Raw genomic sequence first — 11,499 nt, forward strand, 5'->3', positions numbered from 1 at the left:
AAAAGTACAAACAACTGCTTGGTTCTATTGATAATGTGATATATAGAAAACGTTCTTGCATGTTAAAGAAAATAGCTCACTAGGACAAAAACCTGATTGCTTCTAGCACAATAAATAAATGATATTATAAACATAGGTGGGAAATTTGATTAACAGTCTGATCTTAATACTTGACATAAATAGAATTAAACAAAAAGCTACATACCTTCAAAAGTATTTAAAACTCATTGAGTTTAAAGGTAATCTGTTGTTTCCCTTAATGCTATGTCATGTTAATTTTGAGAGGAAAAGCTCTTGGCAGCTTTATCTGAGATTTTGGACTGGCAACTTTTACTGTGCTGGTTTATTCATAGCCTCACTATTGTGAAAAATAGTTTGAGTGTTTCAGTTCCTTGATTTTTATATTAAAAATGTACACAAATCTACAGTGCGTTTGTGTATGGTGATAGCCAGGATCAGATGCAGGAAGCAGCCTAGTTCTGTAGCATGAAGCTCTATGAAAGCTGTAAAGCAGTGTAAGTTAGATAATATGAAACTATATGCTGGTGCAGGTAAATTGCTTTGCATACTTGAATTAGCTCATTAGTTATAGATTAGATATCTCTACTCTGCTTTGTACTTTGTAGGGTTCAGTCTCCTAAAGTAAAACTTTTTATCTATGAAAATAGAAAGGTGTTTATAAGAAGATCGGAGTGCTGAGGGAAATGCTTACAGGTTAAGATACATATAGTGTGGCCCAGTAGGATCAAACTTGCTGCAAATACTTGTTTATCACGTCAATATTAGTATTTATTGTCTTCCATAATGTTTTTTATTGTTGTTCTAGTAAAAAAAAAAAAAAAAGCCTGCAGAAAACACAGTTCAGTTTAAATTAGAAAATGGCGATACAAGATGAATCTGTGTTTATTTTAACAGAGATCACTTTAGACATTTTCTCCCTGATGTGGACCACTCAAAATCATATTCTAGGACTTCCGTTACTTGGTTGTCAAATCATCTAGGCTCTGAACCTCCTGTGTGTGACAAGAAAGGATTGTAGCTTATTTCTGTGATTCTTTTCCCAGCTTCTGATTACCCTATAGCTTTGCCTACACTTTGAGTTTGCAAAACCTCCTGGCTTGCAAATAGCACTTCAGTTCTCTTCTGACTGCCAAGTGTCATGCATTTTGCATAGCAATTACAAACTTGGCAGCTCTCTTATCTGCCTTTTTATCAGCTTGATTTATAAACATGCATCCGAGTTGTGGACAGGCTGCAGTTAAGTTTCTTGACTGTCACATATCACTGATGCTAGCCAAGAGCAGACAGATCCTACCTCTGCTTTTGCTTCTGATGTTTGCAGCCATTAAGAAAGGATGTGGGGAAGCTGGTGGAAGAGAAGATTTAGTGGAAAGTTTCAGCAGCAACATGAATTGAAAGATCAAATACTAGTTAAAGGTTGTCCATATTTCTTCTACCACTGTGTACCTCACCCGTGGTATCTAGATCATGCTGCCAATAGCGAGCTGCACTTCCCACAAGCAGCATCCCTATCCCTCACCAGTATCTCCAATTTCTGCCTCCAGCAAGCGTCTGTTTCTAGTAGTCAGTAACCTGAACATGAGCTGCTCTGATTTGTCAGTGCTTGTGAACCTACAGACCTCCATCAGTACCTCCAAGCACTGTGCAGTTTTCATCTGCCTTGGTATCCCTATATACACAGTTCCTGCTAGAATTCTTTATTCTTTTCATTAGACTTTTCTACCAAGCTTATTCCCCTTCCATTCTTCTGCATGCATTCCTGCAACCATCCAACAATGGCTACAGTTTTATGCAGCTCCATTTCCACCACTAGTTGTAATGGCTATAAGATGAAGTTAATGATTCTATGCAATTTATTGTATTGTGTGTTCTGTGTGTTTCACACAAAATTTCTTATGTTGCTGGTCAAGGACTTTTACATATGCTTTTGTCTCTTGACATGTCTTTTCTTACTGTATAAAATAGTGCTGATAACATGCAGTAGTTTGCTTTATGTATTTTTTTCAACTTTAATGATGGAAATTGTAGAAGAGGCAGCTGTAGTTTGTTCCCAGCAAAGAACTGAGATAGAAAGTAAAGCATTTATATGCCTGATTGTGATAAATTTGGATTATAATGCAAAAGTATGGAATAAAGTAACATTTTTGCAGAAAAATCTCAAAATATCTCACTACTTTTTAAATTTCATGACTGTTGAACCACAGTAGTATAAAAGATGTTATCTACTGTTGTGTATTCTAAGTAATAGTAGAAAATCAGTTGTTTTCTTTAAGCTTCTGATCAATGTGAGTTCCACTTGATATAAAGAGAAATATCAGACAAAATTTGGAGAGGATTAGATTGTTTTTAAAATCAGGTAGGCTTTTTGTGGCCTTTGAAGGAAAAAAATCAAAGGTTAGGCCATTGTGGCTAAAAGGTTGTCTGAAAGATTACAGAGCTCTGTAAATGTTTGTATACACATTCTAACTGGGTCATGCCAGAGTGCTTTAGGGTCCATTTTTCTAGAGAAGTGATGGTCAACCTGTAGTTTATATGCAGTTTAAGTGCAACTCACGTATCAGGAGTACCTCTTGTGACCAGTAATGGGTCATGCTGGCACAGGGGCTGTTGGTTAATATAAATCCTTACTTGCAGGAAGAAGTAAGCCAGCAGCAGTTAGATCCGGCAAGATGCTCCACTGAGCCTTGTTCATGGAAGCTTCCCATCCCTATAAGCTTTTCAAAATATGTGGCGTATCATCTCTGGCTATTGATCATCTTAAGATTTTGTCTTAGTCTGTAAAGTTGCATACGAACTGGCTGCCTTTGTTCTTTCCAGAGGTTTACTATTTCCAGAAATATCTCATAGAGCTATGAACACTAAGTTCTGTGGTGTATTAAGAACATTATTAGTAAGTTCTAAGTTCTGTTAAGAAATGGATGAGCCATTTCTGTTCGTCTAGTTTCACCTGACTTGTGCAGGCCAAAGAACCCAATTTTTTTTGCACCAGACTTTGTTGTAAGCATTTTTGGTGCTTTGATTTAAAGAAATAAGTGACAGAATCCACCACCTCCTTAAATTATTCGTTTCTCTAGCTGATTCCTGTAGTTGTTACACACTTACAGGTTTAGGAGCTCCTTTCCCCTTCCTTGTGATCTGAATTTATGTAAGTTAAGCTTCTAGTCAATGGATTTTGTCATGTTTCTGTTTGCGAGCAATTTATTATCAGAAATCCTTTCATTTTAACATAAGTTAAAATCTCCTGTTGACTTCAGTAGTTTGTTCTTTTACTAAATTGCTTTCACAGATTTATGCTTACCCTACCTATTTTCTTTTGGAGTCAGGTTTCTGCAAGGGCTGTCAATAGATTGTTCATTTATGACTGTGGAGGGAGATAGTGCTTGATAGTTAAATACAAGAATTCATTCTTGACTGTCACTATACTAGTGTAGGGTTGTATGGAGTCAATTCAGCAAGCAAACTAGAATAAATAAACCTTATATAATTGTCCTGTTCACTTGATGAGATGTTTTTTATCTTTTAAAGAGATTTGGTTAGTTCAGATGAGACAAAGGTAATTTTTTATCTAGTTGTGTTTCTGGTTAATGTATTATTTTAATAGTTAAGAGGCACTATAAAACCGAGAACTGCTGTATCTACTGCTTAGTAAAATGAATCTTTATGTATCATTCCTGTGGAAGAGCATATTATTTCTGCAGTTCACTCATTTATCAGTCCTAAAAGAAAAACCAGCAGTTATTTTTCATCTGACTCTGACAGAGAACCTTAAATGTATTTGAGAAGTGAACTGCATTTCTCTTTTCCTTTCAAAGTAAAATTTCTCCTTTTGTTTAAAATTGCATAAATTGTCTGTTGAAAATGCACTAGTTGCTTGCATGAAAAAATAATATTAAGAAATTACTGTATTTTTTTAAACTCTTAACTGCACTACGTTACAGAAATTGTAAGAACTTGTTTCTATTACTGTATCTAAAACAAAGAGGGGGGATAGTATTTTCAAACAGTATTTGTTTTGATTGTTGATGCAAGTCTTTTATCTAGTTTGAAATAAATTTTCAGTTTTGAATAGTTCTTAACTTCTTTTGAACTGTTCCAAGCTCAGTGTTCTATATAGACTTACAGCTGAAGAAACCCAGGTGCTGTGGGTATGGATCCCTCTGAACCACTGCCATTGTGATCACTAAACCACTAGGTGTTTATATAACGTGGGATCCTGAGTTGGCCATAATTTTGAAGTGTTTCTGCCTAGGCTTTCCCCTTATCATTATTAGCTCCTGAAAGAAGACTAAAAGCTTTTTAATTAAAAAAGTGCCAAATTTTATTAGAATAACAACTAGGATAATTAACTTTTTAAGTCTGTGAATAGGGAACACAGAAAAGAAGTAAAAAAAAAAACCAAAAAACAAAAAAACAAAAAAACCCCACAACTTTTAAGAATCTTTCCCTGCCCACATTGTCATTGTGAGCTGGCCGTTGCTTCCAGGCTTGGTTACAGTTAACTCGGTGACTTTAAGCTGTGAACTGCACAGTGCTCTCTGATCTGTTGGAAGTTTTTCCCGTCAGGCCTAAGGTCAGGTAGTCGGCTCCCTGCTCCTTACTCCTGTCTGTTTGCTTGGGCTGCAAGCTCCTGTATTGCATTTTTTTTGACTGCCCTACCGTGCAGTTTCCTGAACCTTTCCTGCCTGAGCATGGTCAGTATGTCACCAAGAAATGCAGAAGCTCTTCCTCTATCTGCTCAGGAGGTCCCACGTGACCCAGTCATCTTAAAGGAGCATAAAATGATTGTGAACAAGAAAGTGGAATCCTTCCTCCCAACTCTCAATACTGTCTGTCAAAAAAGAATAGATGACATTTCTAAAAAGTGTGTTAGTGCATACTTTCTAAATGTATTACTAGAATTCACAAAGGACAGGTTTTGGAGCAATACATGTGCTGTCTCTAATAAATGTTAAAATGAACAAAGAATAATTTTGTTATGAGAGCTGAACTAAGTTTCTAGGTTAAGGAAGTTTTGAAGAAAGCTTATGTTGTTTTCTGTGATAGCAAGAATTTTCTCGAAATACTGGGAGTTATATTTTCCTATTGTGACATTCTTTTATTCAATTTATTTGTATTTTGTTTTCTCCCCATCTCTAGTTTTGTGATTTTTTTTCAAGTTATTTTATGATTATTCTAGTGGCTTTTTTTATTGTATGATAGAAGGTGACCTTGATTAAAAAAAAACACCTTCTTTACAATGTTTCCCTAACATATTTTTTTATAAAATATCATATGCATGAAATAATATACATGAATGCTTTTGTATTCATTTTATAAAAACAAAAGTGTTTCAAGATAAGTATTCTTCTTTTTTTTTCTTTACATTCTTTATACTAGTAGTTTTTGAACAGTGAGTAATGCTTAGAAATGGGGAAACATCACTGCTTGACCAAACTGTTAACTAGCAGAAGCACTTTGATTAAACAGATTTATATTTTTCACTCAAAATTTGTAACATCTTTCACCTAAGGGTTTAATAGTGCCTGTAAGCATTAATGAATTCAGCTTCAAGCATCATTTTGGGGCTGACAAATATTAACAAGAGAGTGCCTGGTGAGACTGACTTGTCCAAGTTATTCAGTAGATCAATACAGAGCGCAAAATAGCCTTTGCTTTCATTCTTTGACTGCTAGATCACATTGGATCTAGTGTAAGTATAATGACAGATAGATAAAATGTTTTGATCAGTTAAGGTAACAGATCTGTGTGGAAAATCCATAATTAGTTAAATAAAAAGTAGAAAGTGTAATATTTTAAGACCAAAAATTAGATTCTTTCTCAATGTTACAATACAAGGGAAAATTGAAAGGAAAATGTTCTTGTGAAATGCAAATGGAATACTGATTTTTTGAATTGGCAACCAGTGGGTTTTACTTTTTTTTTAACTTTTTTTTTCCCCCTCCTCTCTTCAACAGTTATTTCACTGGCTGCTGGACTAGTGGAGTTACTTGTTTATCTCAAAGCCTAAGATGCAGTTGTGTTTGTTTCCTACTGTTATGGCAAAGGTAAGCTGTTTTTCAGATGTGTTGTTCAAGATACGATCATTTAAAAATATGCAGCTGTTCATGTGAAAGATAATACACAATGTACGTTTGCATGCTATGCATCTTAAAAATTATTTTTTTCACGTCAGAAGTCATGAGAATGTTGGTTAAATTAAACTCCTGGTGAGTTTGATTATTTGACACAATCACAGAACAGCTGCGGCTGGTAAAGACCTCTGGAGATTTTCCAGTCCAACCCCCCTGCTCAGAGTAAGATCAACTAGAGTAGGTTGCTCAGGGCCATGTCCAGTTAGGTTTTGAAGATGTCCAAGGATGGAGAAATTGAAAGGATAGTCAATTCTGTAAAGAATTTTTACTATTGCAAAAGAGCTTCAACATGGATGCATTTTATTTCTCCTGATGATGTTGGAGCTGTCTTTTTTTTTTTTTAATTAGCATTTTAGTTAAGTTAGAGTTGTCTTTATTGTTTCCTTCAGTTATTTCATAAGTAGTGCATTCTCCACTTTGAAGTAATGATTTTTAACCAGACTTTCCCTGTTAATTTGAGAATAAAACATTTTATATACTTACAATCATTTGTGGCTTACATGTGTGGTATGAATAATTTGATTTCCTGATTGAGGTATTGAAGTAGATCCTTATTTTTATGAAAATATTCTGCCTTCTCTTTAATGGAATCTAAATAAATTTGTGACACTAGCCGCTTTTTCTGTACTATGCACTATCAGTAAATAAATTCTAATTTGACTTCCTTTCACACAATATTAGTTACCATTCAATTGATGCATTAAAGGTCGTGTATTCCTAATGATTTGTAAGAGCAAGAACCTATAAAAACTCTTCTGCTTCATTAAATAATACCTCATACTTTATATTGCCTTTTTCTAATAAAGCTAGAGGATTAAATTAAACCTGGAAAAAATAGCTTACCGTAGGTGATATTTTGCTTTCAATTTAACATTTGCTTTTAACGTTATTTTGTTCTTGTTCTACACCAGTTTTTGCTAATATTGGTTTGATTTCTTCTTCTTCTTCTCTTTTTAAATTTTTGCAACAGCACTTTTGAATAACACAGTTTATAAGGAGTGACAGAAAATTCTTACATTTAACCCCCCCCCCCAAATTTAATGTCAGTTATCACCAATATCTGTCTATATTTCTCATTGTTTTGAGAGGATTTTATACTTGTGTGTAGTCTTTTCATCTTCATACTCTGTGGAACCAGAAGACCCTTTGGATTTGTGTGTGGAAGATTTTCCACCATTTTGTAGAAGTCCAAACTACTTTATTTCACCACAGATAAAGATTTCATGGAAGGACTTAATTCTAGACTCTTTTGAGTGTCTTTATCACGCTACATTCAAGTATCCCTGAAGGTTACCAATTTACTGCACCCTGATTTTGACATTAGTCTGTTTTGCCACAATACCCTTTTATGCTGCTGCTTCTACTCAGCTTAATCTTTCAGTCTGTGACTAGCACCTGTATCAGTGCTGCAACTGGAACCTCTACGGACATTAGCTGGGCCCTTTGAATGGGAGATGATTTCCCTGAGAGATTGGATTGAAACCCTCTTAAAATGAGTGTAATGTTGAAACTTAAACAGAAAATTATCTTGGAAGATCACAGATTGGACATAATTCCAAGAGGTGTAGGGGAGAATAGAGGAATACCTTCTTTGTCACCCAAAACACCCAAGTTAAGCCCTTTCTTTTGCAAAGAGGTAGATAGGGGTGCTTTATTACGTCTGGCAAGATGCTGTGAATATCAGCATGGGATCTTCCAAAAGGAGCTTTTCACTTTCTTTTTTTTTGATAAACTATTGTAGACATCTAGAAGAGAGAGAGAGAAAGATCACATGAATTTTGGAAAATGAGATCTGCCAGGAAAGCATGAATGCTTCGTTCTTTCTCTGTAGAAAAGAGAGGAGGTGCAAGAAGGAACATAACCACTTTTAAATATTTTAGAAGGTGCTGCTGTAAGAATGGTAGTCAGCTATTCTCCAGGTCCTCTAGAAAGGAGATGAGAATTGATCCAAAGTCACAGCAAAGAATATATGTTAGCTAATTATCAATATACTATGTTTTGGCATGCTTATGCATTGGAAAATGCAAGGAAGTCTGTATGAGGAAATCCAGTCACATGTCAGATGAGCTGGACCAGAAATATGGAGCCAGGTCAGAAGTCTACCAGGATCTCAGCACTTGGTCAGATGGCTAAGGTTATTCAACAGCTGACCATTAGCACTCAGAGCACGTTGTTTCTCTATGTTTCTCCTCCTGGAGTATGATTAGGATTTGTGTACTTATGCTGAAGGTTATTCCTTTGTGAAATACTTTCTCATAGCAGCTTATGATGCTTCAGACAATATTGCAAAAGCTCTGGCCATATTGTGAATTCTATTTAAATCATGACACATCTCCCAAAGAAGAAAATTCTAGCTAAGACTTTGGGAACAACCAGTAAATTAAAAGGTACAGTGCATATACATATGCATATATATATGTGTGTGTGTATATATGTTTGTATATGTGGGTTTGTGTGCTGATGATCTCCTTATGTCCTGACCTACCATCCAGCTTCTTCTCTTTTGACCAGGCAGTGAGTCACATGATGACCTTTCTTTTTCCATGCAGCTTTGCTGCTTTAAAAGATTGAGAGGGGCCCTGTTGAATGCCATTTGGAAACTCAAGTTGACCAGATCAGCTGTGTAACTGTTACAATTAGATTTCTCTTGCCTGTGTGTTTGTTTACTGCTTCAAAAGAATTTTAATAAATTTGTGAGGCACAATTTCACTTTACAAAGCCATGTTAATTATTTTTACTTTGCTAATATTTATCCCTATGTCCACAGTTCTATTTCTTCTTATTTTTCTTTCTGCCAGTTTGCCTGACAGGAGTGTCATTTTCCTGGCCTGTAGTTGCGTGGATCTGTGCTGTAGCCCTTAAGAAGAACTAGGTTTACTCTTTTCACTTTTTACAATCAACTTGTAGCAAAGAAATGGAAGTGAGAGGTTGCATGCTGCAGTTAATAGTCAAAACTATTTCACCCTTGAACTTCTTTAAAACTCTTGGGAGAATACCATCTCTTCCTGCTGATTCATTATATTCGTTTTATGGATTTGTTTTATAGCCTGTTCTACTAACTCTGCTATTTGAGAGAGACCAGCACCTCCTCTATAAAGAAGATATCTGCTCTGCGAGTCTGTTTAAATAATAATTTTTAAGAAAATTATTTTCCTTGCAAAGGACTCTAAATGGTTCTTTTATACACTGGTCATTTGTTGGCCTTAGAGACTCTCTGGTAGGCTATCTGCTTCTGATAAAAGGTTTGATATTAAGTTGCCTTTGATGCCTGTAATGTACCAGAATTTGCAGTCTTATCTATTTCATCATTTGATCATGATTTTAATTTTTTTAGGGATACTTTCCTAATTGTAGTAGTCTACTCTACCTGCCATTTTAGTTAAGAACTTCTACCATGGTATCTTTAGAGGTGGCATTGAGACCACTTCTCTTTTTATAACATTTCCTTCCTGAAATTAATGACAACTGTAGTGGATTTTTTACTTTTGTTGCTCCTAGAAGAATATCATATGTGAGTAGATAATGCAGACTACTATAAAGTGGTCCTTCAGCAGAAACTTTTTGGTCTAAGTTCTACAGACTGCCTATGTTAAAGGCAAGCATTATTTTTCTACTTATGGGTTTCCTTAGTAGCTTTTGTCTTAAGCAGTAATTTTATGATGTCTGTAGCATTTGTTTAATCTCGGTATAATTCCCAGCATAATATTCACTCAATCAACAGAGGAATATTTGAAGTCTCCTTATTTTTTTCTTTCCCCTGCCCTCACTGAGTTTTTGATTTCACTCAGCATGTTGCAGCTGCTGTCAACAATTTACTGGGTGATTGGCAGCATAGTCATAATAATAATAGGCTTTTCCTACTTAGACCTCCAACTTCAGTACATAAAGGTTTTAGATCGATTATTCATATGGGTAATTGATTTGACTCTAAGCTTGCTTCACTTACAGAAAAAAACCTTCATGGGCTGGGCATAGCCTATTCCGTTTCATATAGTGTGTACCGTGGCATTAGTGTCCTGGTGGATCTTCCTTCCGCTAAGTTTCTGTGTGCACTTTGTCAGTAGCCTCTTAAAACCCGGTACTCTAGCTCCCAGAACTTTTTGTTAGCTAGTAGATTTTTGTGTGCAAGTCTATATACTATTGCTCTGCTTCTGTGTAATGTTTCATTGAGAATTTATTTGTTCAAGCTCATATTTGCTATTTTTTTTTTTTTTTTGGATTTTATTAGCTTCCCCCATCATTGTCTTTTACTTACCACCCTTTCTCTGTCTCTCTCCCCTTTCTTGCTCAGGCTACCTTCCCGCTTACTCTCTCTCACTCTCTCATCTCAGTTGCTTGTCCCCTGCCCCCATCTGTTCTGGTTGAACACATTATATACAAAATAATTTGATAAAATATTTTTGGAACTTTTTGCCTTGCTAACACACTGATTTTATATGAACTTAAATATTAGCATCATGGGATTTCAAACCTTATCATTCGTAACGAATGGAACTGAAATTCTTATTGAGATATGATGCAGCTAAAGTACAGCTTCTTTTATTTGAGGTTGTGAACTCTGGTTTTAGATCATCACCTTTCAAACTTTTCTGACAAAATTATTCTTCAACCTGATTAAGAGAAGTCTTCCACCCCTTCTAGAAATCAAGGAGAAAAACCTACACTAGCCAACATCTTGTTTTCTTCCTGAGATAAGGCCAGATTACTTATGGGACCAGATTATTTTAGTTCCCTCATTTCTTAATGAGGAGAGCTGCAGTGATTTTCAAAATCTTCACTAGGGAAGTCCAAAGAATTACTCACAAATTTATTTAGCATTTCAGTGCCAGACCATTTGGCCACACTGATGCATGAGACAGATGCAGCTAATTACCCTGTTAGGACTGTTTTAAGAATGTCTTGACATCTACAGTACTTGATGAGTGAACAGACTGGACACTATAAAATTAATTGTCATTCATCAGGAGAAACATGAAGTAAAAATGAAGTAACAAGCACTTTTTTGCTCACACTGTGATCTAAGAGATTGCAGAAGAATTCCTGGAGGCAGTCCCACACTTTTGTTAAGTTAGAACAAAAGCTATGTGAAGCTTTCTTAGAGGTCTGTAGAAAATCATTTGCTCCTAGCAGGGGATTTTGAAATTGCTTTCAAAGAAAACTGATCTGCCAATAACTTAGCTTGTCACAGATACATTAGATGGAAAAACTGAGAGAGCTTTTACAAATATTTTCCATTTAAGTAGTGATATTCAGTTTTCAGATACTTTACCTTGTCTACCATCTTGCTAGTTTAAATGTGATTTTTGTGCCTCTTTCAAAAATACACAAACAAAAACTCTACCCCAAA

At 35.5% G+C, this 11,499-nt stretch overlaps 1 protein-coding gene across 4 annotated transcripts in view; it reads left to right on the plus strand.

The window, feature by feature from the left end:
* The window catches only part of FUT8 (fucosyltransferase 8), a 125,110-nt gene that overhangs the window by 37,581 nt on the left and 76,030 nt on the right, over positions 1 to 11,499 (plus strand). For all 4 annotated transcript variants that reach the window (XM_064512735.1, XM_064512734.1, XM_064512736.1 and 1 more), the window contains one exon: positions 5,976 to 6,065. The gene's annotated coding sequence lies outside the window, so the exon portion shown is untranslated. The remainder of the gene's footprint in view (positions 1 to 5,975; positions 6,066 to 11,499) is intronic.

Source organism: Dromaius novaehollandiae, chromosome 5 (assembly GCF_036370855.1).
Source record: "Dromaius novaehollandiae isolate bDroNov1 chromosome 5, bDroNov1.hap1, whole genome shotgun sequence".
Classification (NCBI taxonomy): domain Eukaryota; kingdom Metazoa; phylum Chordata; class Aves; order Casuariiformes; family Dromaiidae; genus Dromaius; species Dromaius novaehollandiae.